This window comes from Camellia sinensis, chromosome 9 (assembly GCF_055761805.1).
Source record: "Camellia sinensis isolate YWXY chromosome 9, ASM5576180v1, whole genome shotgun sequence".
NCBI classification, from domain to species: domain Eukaryota; kingdom Viridiplantae; phylum Streptophyta; class Magnoliopsida; order Ericales; family Theaceae; genus Camellia; species Camellia sinensis.
The window spans coordinates 54,203,278-54,215,865 of record NC_138969.1 but is presented as its reverse complement, the minus strand read 5'-3'; the positions used below and the strand labels follow the sequence as shown (position 1 = coordinate 54,215,865).

Sequence of the window (12,588 nt, the reverse complement as noted above, 5' to 3'; positions counted from 1 at the left end):
CATAATTTTGTATTTCTGTCAAGCGCTTATTTTATTTATTTTTTTATTAGTATTGTATTTCAACCCATCTATTGTGTTTTAAAGTATTCCACTGTGCTCTGCTTTTCACCCCATACAATCATTGCCCTAAAGAATTTTCATCAATCCAGCTTCTCTTCAATCCATGCAATACGTCCTTTAAATATAAAATTACCCAACTGACTAAGTTGCAATTTTGCATTCAGAATGTCGCAGATGCTTTGTGTGGCTCAAATACAACCAGTAAATCATTAAACACTTGCCCACCCTGAATGGGAGAGGGAGGTTAAAGAAAATGGACAAGGGTATTTAGTCATATCATTGTTCAGTGCCACTGCCTGTTAATAAAAAAGGAGGAGAAGATGCATAAGTAATGTGAGTAATAAAATCAGCATATTCAACACAATATACAATGGAAAATCTATTAAAAAATCCAAGAAAGACACAATCGAACCACATGCAGGAGAACCAGCTGGAAAAAAATTCCAGGAGTTAAAACTAGAAAAATGCACTTCAAAAAGGCACCAAGGCTGTGTTTGGATCATGGATTTAAGTAGGAATTTGGAAAATGAAAGGAAAATGAGAGGGAAATGTTAATGAAACATAAGTTAATTTTTTCCCCGTTTCCCTCGCATTTTCTTTTCCCTTTCCAAATCCCTACCTGAATCCATAATCCAGAAAAAGGCTAAAAGAAAATTTATGATTGTAGTTCTCACAAGTTGAATCAAAGCACTCACCTCATAGGCTTTTGTTATCTGATACTCTGAGTATGAAAGCAGAGAATATCATGTTCTCCATTATTGAACTGCCCCCATGCTAAATTGTAATTTTGCTAGACATAATTGGTTTCACCTTCATCACTTGATTATGTCTATTGTCAATACCGTCCTCAATTCTTTTGCATAATTCATCATCCAGCAAATCACCCTCTCCTGCTAAGTTCAGCACATTACAAGCCAACCTATATGTATATTCTCTAGGAACTGAACCTTCGTCAACCAACTCAACCACAAAATCTCTGGCCTCCAGCCCCCTTCCAGCCTCACACAGAGCATGGATAATTGGTGTGTAAGAACTAGAAGTTGGTATTCCATGACCCATCTTTTGTATCCTCCACAAGGTCTCAATAGCATTGTCAATCTCGTTTACGGCACTATAGTATCTAATGAAAGAATTGTATGTGACCTGATTTGGGAGACATCCCTTTTTATTCATATCATCAAACAATTCAAGTGCCCTCTCAATTAGTTTTACAACAACCATCAATCAAACAGTTGTAAGTTACAACATCAGGAACGAAACCCTTGAAGAGCATAATACGAAACAAGTGGTTTGCTTCCCATATCCTCCTCTGAATGGCCTTCATGCACCCAGTTTGCATGCTGTGCTTACAGAAAGAACTAATTATTATTGTGTACATGAACGAATCAGGTGGGCATCTAAACCCCGGTAATTCCATTTGCTCCAACAAAAACTTCGCCTTTTTGAAGTTACCTACCCTACAAAGAGCATGAATGATTGTGTTATAAGCATAAACATCTGGTTTACAGTGAAACTGCTTCATCCTATAGAATGCAGCCAATGCTTCATTAACTAATCCCTCTTCTCCAAAAACTTTTATCAAACATGTCACAGTCATGGTAGTCACAACGCCACCGTTCTCTCTCCTTTGCCATTTCTCTGAGGAATTCCCAAAGAGCTTTCAACCTATTGCCTCTAGCCAATACACAAGCCATCTCTCTGCAAGTCATCTCATTGTGGGTAAACCCGAAATGGGTCTCAACCCAATAGTAGACCTCCATTGCTTTGTCCAATCCTAATTTGACCTTCAAGGGTCTCTATAGGTAGCTGGACCAAGAACAAGCAAACCTTTGCGATCTTTATTAGATTCTTCTCTAAGGTTTCTTTGTTTGAGAGGAGCTTGGTGTCTGAAGCTTTTCTGGCGACCAATGGACCTAGTAGATTGGAAGAAGAATCTTGGTATGGATCTCAACAGCTCAGAAATTATTTCAACACTCCATGACTGGTTGGAATTGGGAGTGGTGGTAGTTGAGGCAGCTAGTTGGGCATCAAACGACTTGTTTTGGATGATCGGAACTGTTAGGATCCTACTTGTTATCAAATTCCATGGACAAACTTGGGATTCATTGAGTTGTAATTTTCCTTTGTTTTTGGTCATCCCGCTTGAGCGGGAAACGTGGCGCTCGAGTGGAGATTCCACCATCACCGTATTTTGGTTTGTCTACAAAATATACTGAGTCGTGTGTTTTTATGCTCGAGTGTGGGTTCTTACGCTCGAGCGTGAACCCTAGTTTGGAACACGCATTATAGAGTCCCCACCCAAGCGTCCATTCCTATGCTCGAGCGAACCTCGTGATTTCAGCCTCATAAAGCTACAGGTTGCTCCTATTCTAGTGTAACATTTTCTAGATCTTCTTTAAGGTTTTTAGGGTTTTATTTTGGGGTTTTTTTCTGGTTTTCCTTGATGTTTGATTGAGTTTTGAACTCACGTTTTGATAAGCACGTTCAAGGAGTTTGGTTGATCTTCTTTGAGAGTATTCTTCTTCAGTGAAATCTGAAGATTAATGCACAGAGTAATCGGAGGAGTTTGATGCTATGCGCAGTCATTGATTCGACAATGGATGTTGTGGATTCAACATCAGTCTAACCAATTCCGAGACGAAGGTTGTAGTGAAAGATATGCAGAAGATTTGAAGACAAATTGGAAGCATTTGGGTAATTTGTTTGGTATCTTTGTAATCTTTCTTTCTTTAGTAGTGGATTGATTTATGGCGTTTCGCCTTTGATTTTTGTTATCACAATTGGAGGTGTTCCAATTGTGGTTTTTCTATGCAAAAATCGTTTGTGTCGATTTATTGTTTCAAAAACAACAATCTAAAGCACATTCGTACGTGCTTGATGATTTAGATTGTTAGTTTTAGTTGTTTGGGAATTGGTACAATTAATTCTTGATTTAATCACGAATCACTTAGGTTTTTCAATTGGTATCAGAGCGGGTCACTCTTTGTTTTTATCAAAACTATAGGATTGTGATTTTGTGTGATTGGTGATATGGATTCAATTCGCGAAGGTAACTCGACCCATAGACCTCCGTTACTTGATGGCACAAACTATTCTTATTGGAAAGCTCATATGAGGAGGTTTTTAAAATCTATCGATGAGAAAGTTTGGCACTGTGTGATCTATGGGTGGAGTAAACCTACCGTCACCATTGATGGTGTTAATATTCCCAAACCCCTTAATAAATGGGACGCATTCGACTATGAAAACTCGAGTTGGAACAGTAAGGCTCTTAATTTTCTGTTTTGCTCCGTCACACCTGAAGAGTTTCGTCGTATTTGCACGTGTGAGGTAGCAAAAGAGGCTTGGGACATTCTTAAAACGATTCACGAGGGTACTACTTCTGTTAAAAGGTCAAAACTTCAACGTCTCACCTCAGCCTTTGAACTCTTTTTATGGATGATGATGAGACGTTTGATGATTTTTATGCTAAACTTAGTGATATTGTGAATTCCTGTTTCACACTCGATGAAAAAAATTCCCGAAGCTAAGGTTGTTGGAAAATTTTTGAGGTCTTTACCCGAGAGGTTCCAATTAAAAGTGATAGCTATTAAGGAGGCTCAAAATGTTAACACCCTCAAGCTTGATCAGCTGGCTGGAAACTTGTAGACTTATGAAGACCACCAGATTTCTAAGAAAAAACAAAAAGATAGTGTGGCTTTCACTAGTGCTCATAAGACTGCAAAAAATCCTAAGACTGAGTTTGATCTAGAGTCCGAGATGACGGCTATGTTTACTAAATAGTTCAAAAAAAATTTAAAGAAAAAGAAGCCTAATTTCAAGGACCCTATTTCAAAAGATAAGAGTAATGAAAAACCCAAAACTTTTCCACCAAAAATTACTCCAAACACTGAAAATAAGATTGTGAAGGGCAAGGGGTCAAGTGTTACGAATGTCAAGGGTTTGGATATATTGCTCTTGAATGTCCTTCGAAAAAGAATCGAAAGAAAGTCTGTATAGTGACTTGGGATGATGAAAGCGGGTTTGAGCAAGAACCTGATGAAACCGAATCCAGTGAAGACGGAGATAGCACTTACATGGCATTTTGGTCTATTGCCACTCACCTTCTCTAAAGCCAGTGGAATCTGGTTGTGGTCAGAATCTACACCGTGCTCCTACCTTTGATGGGAGTAATTACTTGTACTAGAAGATTAGAATGAGGGCATTTCTGAGAGCTAACGACCCTAAGGGCTGGCAAGCCATTGAAGAGGATGTTGATAGCACTAACAATCCGAGCAATCAAAGAGTTCTGTCTATCATTCGTGAAGCAATTTGTGATGAAGAACGACAACGAATTGCCCACTGTACAAAGGCCAAAGATGCATGGGACATTTTGAGTCAATTTCATGAAAGAGGAGAGTCATCTTCACCACCGTTTATCACCTTTCCTGCCTTAGTTGCTAGACTGGAAGAGGTCCAAGAGAAAGAGGAGCAAAAAGAAGATGATGAAACATCAGAAGACAATGATGAGATTGATGGTGATGATCTGCAACAAGCTTATGAAAAGCTTTACAATGAATCTCTGAATTTATCCAAGATCAACGATAAACTCACTCTCAAGCTCAAAGCATGTGAAAGCGAGAATGTCAAGCTAAAAGGAGAAATTGCAACAGCAAAGTAGAATGTCATCAAGATCTCTAATAACAGGCAAGACCTATATGGGAAACTTCCATCTTGTGAGACTGAAAGGAATAAACTTCTGAAAATATATGCCACATATGAAGAGAAGATTGAAAGCCTTGAGATGTCACAAGCTACATTGGAAGAGATGGTTGGTCAAAAAGATGAAGAACTCGAAGATGCTAGAGCCACAATTTCCATGTGGAACAAAGGTTCCAAGTCATTAGAAGACATCATCGGGTCTCAACAAATGGGTTGTAACAAAAGTGGGCTAGGCTACGGTAATGCAACAACTCACAAGGGACAGGCCTCTACATCACATGACCTGAAGACTCAAGCAAAGGGAAAGCTGAAGGTGCAACAGGGTGATCCCTCTCTTCATCTGCCTAACAGGGGTAAGATCAACAAAATGGAGGTAAAACTTGTTTTTGTTTGTCATCATTGTGGTAGGTATGGCCATATTCGTCCTTATTGCTTTGAGTTGTTTGGTAAGGTGTCTCAAAAGCGTAGAAATTCTAATACTTTTTGGGTTAGGAGACAACCTTACATGTCTAGGCGGAACACCAAGATTCATGAGGGTATTCACAACGCTAAGACATTTACCAAAACCGCCAGTCCTGAGTTTGTTAAGACCAAAAAGATATGAGTGAGAAAGGATGACTGACTTGTTTTGTTGTTCACACTACTCTAAAAGCACGTGACTTACACATGTAGTACCTTGATAGTGGGTGCTCTCGTCACATGTCAGGTGACAAATCCTATTTCTCCTCCCTTGAAAAATATGAAGGAGGAATTGTTACCTTTGGAGATGGTGGCACTTCTAGAATCATTGGTAAGGGCTCTATAAGTGTGGCTAGTCTTCCCAAGCTCGAAAATGCATTACTTGTTGATGGCCGTAAAGCAAATCTTTTGAGCATCAGTCAAATGTGTGATTCCCACCATGAAGTATTGTTTTCAAAAAATAAATGTGAAATTTTAGATAAAAAGGGAAATACTGTCATGCATGAGGTTTGCACATCTGATAACTGCTACGGGATTATTACCACTAATGATCTCACTTGCCACTCAGCCATCATAAGTATTATTGATCTGTGGCATCAAAGATTAGGTCACATGAATTTCAAAGACCTAACTAAGATAGCCAACAAAGAGCTTGTGAGAGGAGTACCTAAACTGGGTAAGAATATAAACCATGTGTGTGGACCATGTCAACTTGGGAAGCAAACTCGTGCCCCTCATAAAAAGGTGAACAGTTTTATAACCAAATGTCCTCTTAAATTGGTTCATATGGATCTTATGGGACCTACTCGCACTGAAAGCATTGGAGGTAAAAGATACATTTTTTTTAACCGTTGATGATTTTACTCGTTTTTCATGGATAAATTTTTTAAGAGAAAAATCTGATACGTTTGATGCTTTCGAGGCCTTAGTCCTTAAAATTCAAAATGAACAGAGTGTTTCTATTAGGCATATCATAAGAATCCGAACTAATCATGGTCGTGAGCTTGAAAGTAGTTCATTTTCGGATTTTTGTGATATGCATGGAATTAAGCATAAATTTTATGCACCTATTACTCCACAAGAAAATGGAGTTGTTGAGAGGAAGAATAGAGTCATACTCCTTAGTAAGAAAGTTACTCCAAAGTTTTAGGCTGAAGCCCTAAATACTGTTGTTTACGTCATAAATCATTTGTATTTAAGGCCTGGCACTTTACAAACTCCATATGAATTGTGGAAGGAATTGAAACCTAATGTAAAAACTTTTGGGAGTAAATGTTACATTTTCAAAGATAGAGAGCCTTTGGGCAAATTTGACTCCCGAAGTGATGAATTTTTCTAGGGTATTCAACCACTAGTAGAGCTTTTCGTGTCTATACCCTGCAAACTTCATTTTTAATGGAATCGATCAATGTGGTTATAGATGACATAGGTTCTCCTACTTCAGCAATAAATGAGGAAGAAAATGGTGAGTCTCCAATCTTGGATACTGAACTGCAAAGTCAAAGAGAAGCTGAGGTCCAAGCACAAGAAGGTGAGACAACAGTAACTTCTCAGGTAAGTCAGAGTCCAAAGAGTGCACAAAGAGACACCACTTCTGATGCCTCTGTCACCACAAGTCCATAGTTCAAACCATCAGTAACGGTGAAACTGAATCATCTGACTCAACAGGTGATTGGAAGTGTATCTGATCGAATGAAAACCCGAAGACAAATTCGGGAGGAGGTATCTCATATGTGTTATGTTTCATTAATTGAACCTAAGAATATAAAAGAGGCCTTACTAGATGGTAGTTGGGTCAATGCTATGCATGAAGAATTAGGTCAATTTTAACGTAACAATGTTTGGACCCTTGTTCCCAGACCTAGAGACATGAATATGATAGGTACCAAGTGGATATTTAAGAATAAATCTGATGAGAATGGTACTGTAGTTAGAAACAAAGCTAGGTTGGTTGCTCAAGGCTATACACAAGTAGAGGGCGTTGACTATGATGAGACCTTTGCCCCAGTTGCACGTCTCGAATCTATTTGTATTTTGCTTGGTGTTGTATGCTTTCTTGGTTTCAAATTGTTTCAAATGGATGTGAAAAGTGCCTTTCTGAATGGGTACTTGAAAGAAGAGGCTGATGTTGAGCAACCAGAAGGGTTTGAGTACCCAAAATGTGCAAACCATGTCTACAAGTTAGACAAGGCTTTGTATGGGTTGAAACAAGCCCCTCGGGCTTGGTATGATAGACTTACTATCTTTCTTCTTGATAATGATTTTCAAAGGGGTAGTGTGGACAAGACTTTATTTGTGAAACATACTAAGTTTCATATACTTGTTGCCCAGATTTATGTTGATGATATTGTCTTTGGATCCACTGCTGATCATCTTGTGAAATACTTTTCGAATTGCATGACACATGAGTTTGAGATGAGCATGATGGGAGAGTTGTCTTCGTTCTTAGGTCTTCAAATTAAACAGTCTCCTTCGGGTATGTTTGTTTCTCAAACTAAGTATGCCAAAAACCTTGTGTCAAAGTTCGGTCTTGAGTCGGCCAAACATACACCAACTCCCATGAGCACCAGTCTTCACCTTTCTAAAGATTCCTCTGGTACTGATGTTGATCCTACCCTTTATAGGAGTATGATAGGGAGTCTCTTGTATCTCACAGCCAGTCGTCCTAACATTGCATTTAGTGTAGGTGTTTGTGCCCGTTACCAAGCCTTCTGTAGACACCCCATTTTTTATCGACCTTAAAACTCAGACCTCATCGTTTGTGCGCGCAATGATTATGCATGGTTTGTGCTCGTTTTGAGTGCCCGAAGATCTCGGCCGTGTGCCTTGTCTTTGAGCCTCTAAACCCTCTGTGTTTTGGCCTGGTTTTTGGACCGAACCTTAGTGCTTTTGCCTGGAGGGAGAGAGAGGCCTGTAAGCCACTTTTTGTAGCTGTAGGCTACTTTTCCCTCTTGTAGGCTGCTTTTAGTGGCCGGTAGGCTAGTTTCCGGGGTTTTCAACTGATCGCCTTGCCTCGGGACCTCTTAAATCTCTTCTTCTTGGTTCGTTTTTGGACCATACCTTCGTGTCTTTGCCTGGAGAGAGAGAGAGAGGCCTGTAGGCCACTTTTTGTGGCTGTAGGCTACTTATCTCTCTTGTAGGCCACTTGTAGTGGCCCATAGGCTAGTTTCTGGGGCTTTCGGCTGAGCGCCTTGTCTTGGGGCCTCTTGGATCTCTTCCTTTTGGTTTGTTTTTGTGCCATACCTTGTTACTCCTTGCCTAAAGGGAGTAGAGGGCCTGTCGGCCACTTTTTGAGGTTGTAGGCCACTTTCTACCCTTGTAGGCCACTTTTAGTGGCCTGTAGGCTAGTGGAAGTGGCCTACGGCCATTTTTCTATTTTTGTAGATTTTTTTAGATATTTTGAGCCAGCTGTGGCTCACTGAGCCATCCTTGTATGGAGGGATGAAGGCAAGTTTCAAGCTTGTCAAGCAAGCTTTAACTCGCATATTCTATAAGAAGGGAGCTCTCTCTCCCTTTCCAAAGGTTCAGAATTTTTGGAGAACAAAAATTTACTCTCTCTCTATATTTCTCTCTCTCTCTCTCTCTCTCTCTCTCTCTCTCTCTATATATTGAGCCTAAAATTGTTGTTTCTTCACACTTTTGCACACAAACACCTACTCAAACATCTTTATTTTGGAGCTGAGGTCCCTTGGAGCTTGTTTTGAGGTCTTGGCATTGGTTTTGGTCCAAGATTATTGCTGAAGTTGTTGTCTTGCCTTAGTCCTTCAAGGGTAAGAGACTAGCCCCTTTTAAAGCTTTGTTTTGTTTAAGCATTTGGCCATCTTTGCATGCTTAGGCCAAGCTTTCAACTACAAAAACTTTTATTTTTGAGTATTTAAGATGTTTGTTTGAGGCCTTGTTTGAGTTAGGGGTGGTCTACCTTCTTTGTGGCTTGTTTTTCCTTGTTTTGTGCTCTCTTTTAAAGCCATTCAAACCATCTTGTTTGTCCCCCTGCCTTTGTATCTTGTTTGCATGTGTTGATGGCCAACCAAATGAGCATGTGTTTCTACTTCTTTGTGGCTTTGTTCAAGCACTTTTTTTGTGACTTTTTGGACCTACCATAACTCTATTTTGGGTTGGTTTGATCATTGGTTTCTTGCATCTTACACTTGTAGTGCAATCCTACTTGTTGGCCTAACATGCATCATGCTTTATGCCTCTCATTCTAGCTTATGTTAGCTCTATCTCAGCATGTTTTTGCCACTGATTTAACATGATATAACTCAGTTTTGGGTTGGCTTGGTTGCCTCTTGCATGCTTCTTGCACTTATAGTGCAATTTTTGTTCACTAGCCTAGTGTATTTGGTGTTTTAGCCTATTGATTTAGCATGTGTATGCTCTACTCCATCACATTTTTGGCTATGTTTTAGCATGCTTTAGGTCTGATTTGGGCGGTTTTGGTCATGCATTCTTGGCTTTGCATAGCTATAGTGCATTTGGCTTTGCTAGTCTTGCACTTTGAGACCTCTAGCATGTCATATTTGAGCTTTCTGCATGGCATGGCATCATTTGGCATGTTATTTTAGACCATATACCTCTGCCATATTCTGACATTTATCACCCTTTCGTTGTGTTTGAGGGTTGAGCCTTATGCTTCACTTGTAAGCCAACTTGTATGCATGCCTATCTAAGCTTTTGAGCTTCCATCTCAGCATGTTTTGGTCTTTGTTTTGCCCTAATTGAACTCTGACCAGAGCCGGTTTAGTCATTTGTGCCATGTATTACATGCCTCTTGTGTAGTGCCCTTTACTAGCCTTATGCTTTGGGCCTTCTACCATGCCTTACTTGTGATGCTTATGTGATATGACATCATTAAACACCTAATTTCAGAACATATAGCCTTGCCATACTCTCATGTATATCGCTCTTTGATTGTGTTTAAGAGTTGTGTCTTATGCCTAGTTGATGAGCCGGTGCATGAACATCATTTTCTTGCCTTTCATGCCATCATTTCGGAGCATTTTGGCCATTGTTTTGGCACGCGTAAGGTCTATTTAGGGCTGGTTTGGTCCATTGAGCATTGTATTGCATAGTCCTTGTGTTGTGTCCTTCACTAGTTTCAATGCTTAAGGACCCTAACACGCTATACTTGTGTTGCTTGCATGATATGTCATCATTTGGTATATGATTTTAGTGCCTAAATCTCTGCCATACTCTCTTATTCATCACTCTTTCATTGTGTTTGAGAGCTGTGTTTAATGCGTAGCTTGCGAGCCAATGCATAAGTATGTTGTTGTAGCTTTTGGTGCTTCATTTCCAACATGATTTTGCCACTGTTTTGGCATGATGTAGGTCTGTCCATAATTGGTTTGACCATTTGAGCATTGTAGTGCATGCCTCATGTGTAATACATTTCACTAGCGTTGATGTCTTAGCTTCTAAATATGCCATGCATGCATTGCTTATATGATAGAGCCTCATACATGCCACTCTAGCATTGATAGATAAGCATGTTGTTTGCATATGTGATGCATTGCATGTGTTTGGATCGGATGTTAATCCAAACACGAGAAACGAGGGACATTTCATACTTGAAGTGATGAAACGTGCCTCATTTCTTAGTCGCCATCCCCCTTGATCGTGCATGATAGGGTGGAGGCCTCTTGCGTCATGTGTGTTACTTGTGCATTCATAAACTTGTACAAACTTAGCTTCTCGGCCATCGTGAATTGCAATACTCAGTTGGTGGCCCGAGAGTCGAGTACTGCACTCCTTTGAGCTTGAGAAATGATAAGGAGGGTGGTTGTACACACATACCCTGTAAATGCCTTGCTTTGCCCTTGTTGAACTCTATTTGCAGCAAAATGGAAGTGTGCAGAAGCAATTGGCTGACCGGCCAGAGGAAGTGGCCTATAGCCTCCTTAAGTGTCCGACAAGTGGCCTACAGCCTCCCTTGGTGGCCAACAGTCCATCAGCTTGAAGATGGTTCAAAGTTCTTCTCGTTCTGGAGCAGAAACAGCCTGAAGATTTGTTTGGTGTTCAGAATTAAAGCAAATGCAAACAGAGGCAACCGGTGGCAAGGCAATGGGATTTCGGGAAGAAGCAACTGAGCATGCATGTATTCCTTGCCTCGAGGCTCCTTTTAACTGCTTTGCTTAGATGGTTAACTCGTCGATTCTGTACTTTGATAGTTAATGCATTTAGCTATTCATTTGTATTTGTAATTAGTTAACTAATTGGTTAATTAGTTCTGATTTGTAATAGTTAGCTTAATTAGCGTATCTAGTTAGCTTTCATTTCATTCGGACCCTCTGTGGAGAGGACATATGTTGTATAAGGGTGCGTATGTGTGATGCATGCCTTTCAACCCCATTTCTTTCTCTCTTTTATTTACCAGCTTTTGATGGTAAGTTTTAGAGCATGTTTCAATTAGCATACTTATGCTTTGCATGCATGCATCATTCATCTGTCTTGCATGCACAGGGCTCGGCACATCATACAAACTGCATAGTATTTCAATACCTCTTTGAATACATGTATCAAATTGTTACATTCATATGCCATCTTAGATAGCCGAGCCTACTTAGTTGCATTTTTGCATGTATTGCATTAGGCACCTTAACATAGCTAGGATGATGCATTGATTTCTAACTAGCTTCTTTTTTGGCTCAGAGTACACTGCAAGTGTTTACGCTTTAGCATCCTTGCATGTGTGTAAGTGATTGCCATGTTTAGCATGCTTGCCATGAGGCTATTTGCTTAAATGATTAACTGCATGAATGCCTGTGGATGAAGGCTTTATTGCTTGAATTGGAACAATTCATCGAAATGTGCATTTTAAGCCCACTTGAGGGTGGCAAATCATCATGTTTTAAGCCCACTCGAGGGTGGTAAATCCACACTTTAGCCTACTTGCGAGTAGCATTTTCAAACCATTTTCAAAAACAAACATGAATTGTTTCGTTCCAATTCTCGTGATTGAGTCTATACTTGTGTGTTGTGCACATCACCTAGTAAGTTAGCTAATAATCGGAATAAGAATGCATGTGTTTATAAAAACAACATATCATGTTAGTAGAGGCCGATCTTTGATCAAGCGAGCGGGGGTGCTCATTTCAAGACCTTCCCCTCTCGTACCCAAGTTTTTGAGCCGAGGCAACTTTGGTGATGACGGACACGTGGCCTTAGGTGCAAGTCAAGGTTTCCTAAATTTTCCAAAATAAAATATTTAGGTGGCGACTCTGAAATCTGGCAAAGCAGTCCATGTTTGGCGCTTTTTGTTTAAAATTGATTTTCCAAAATGATTTGCCGGATTTGAACTCTTTGGTGATTTATCAGTCTTACATTGCACTTTGTGAGATTAGATTCAGAACCGTGATAGGAGTCCAA

At 39.9% G+C, this 12,588-nt stretch overlaps 1 pseudogene; it reads right to left on the bottom strand.

The window, feature by feature from the left end:
- Positions 1 to 777: 777 nt before the first annotated feature.
- On the bottom strand, positions 778 to 2,197 carry LOC145799424 (pentatricopeptide repeat-containing protein At1g77405 pseudogene; annotated as a pseudogene).
- Between the last annotated feature and the right edge of the window lie 10,391 nt (positions 2,198 to 12,588).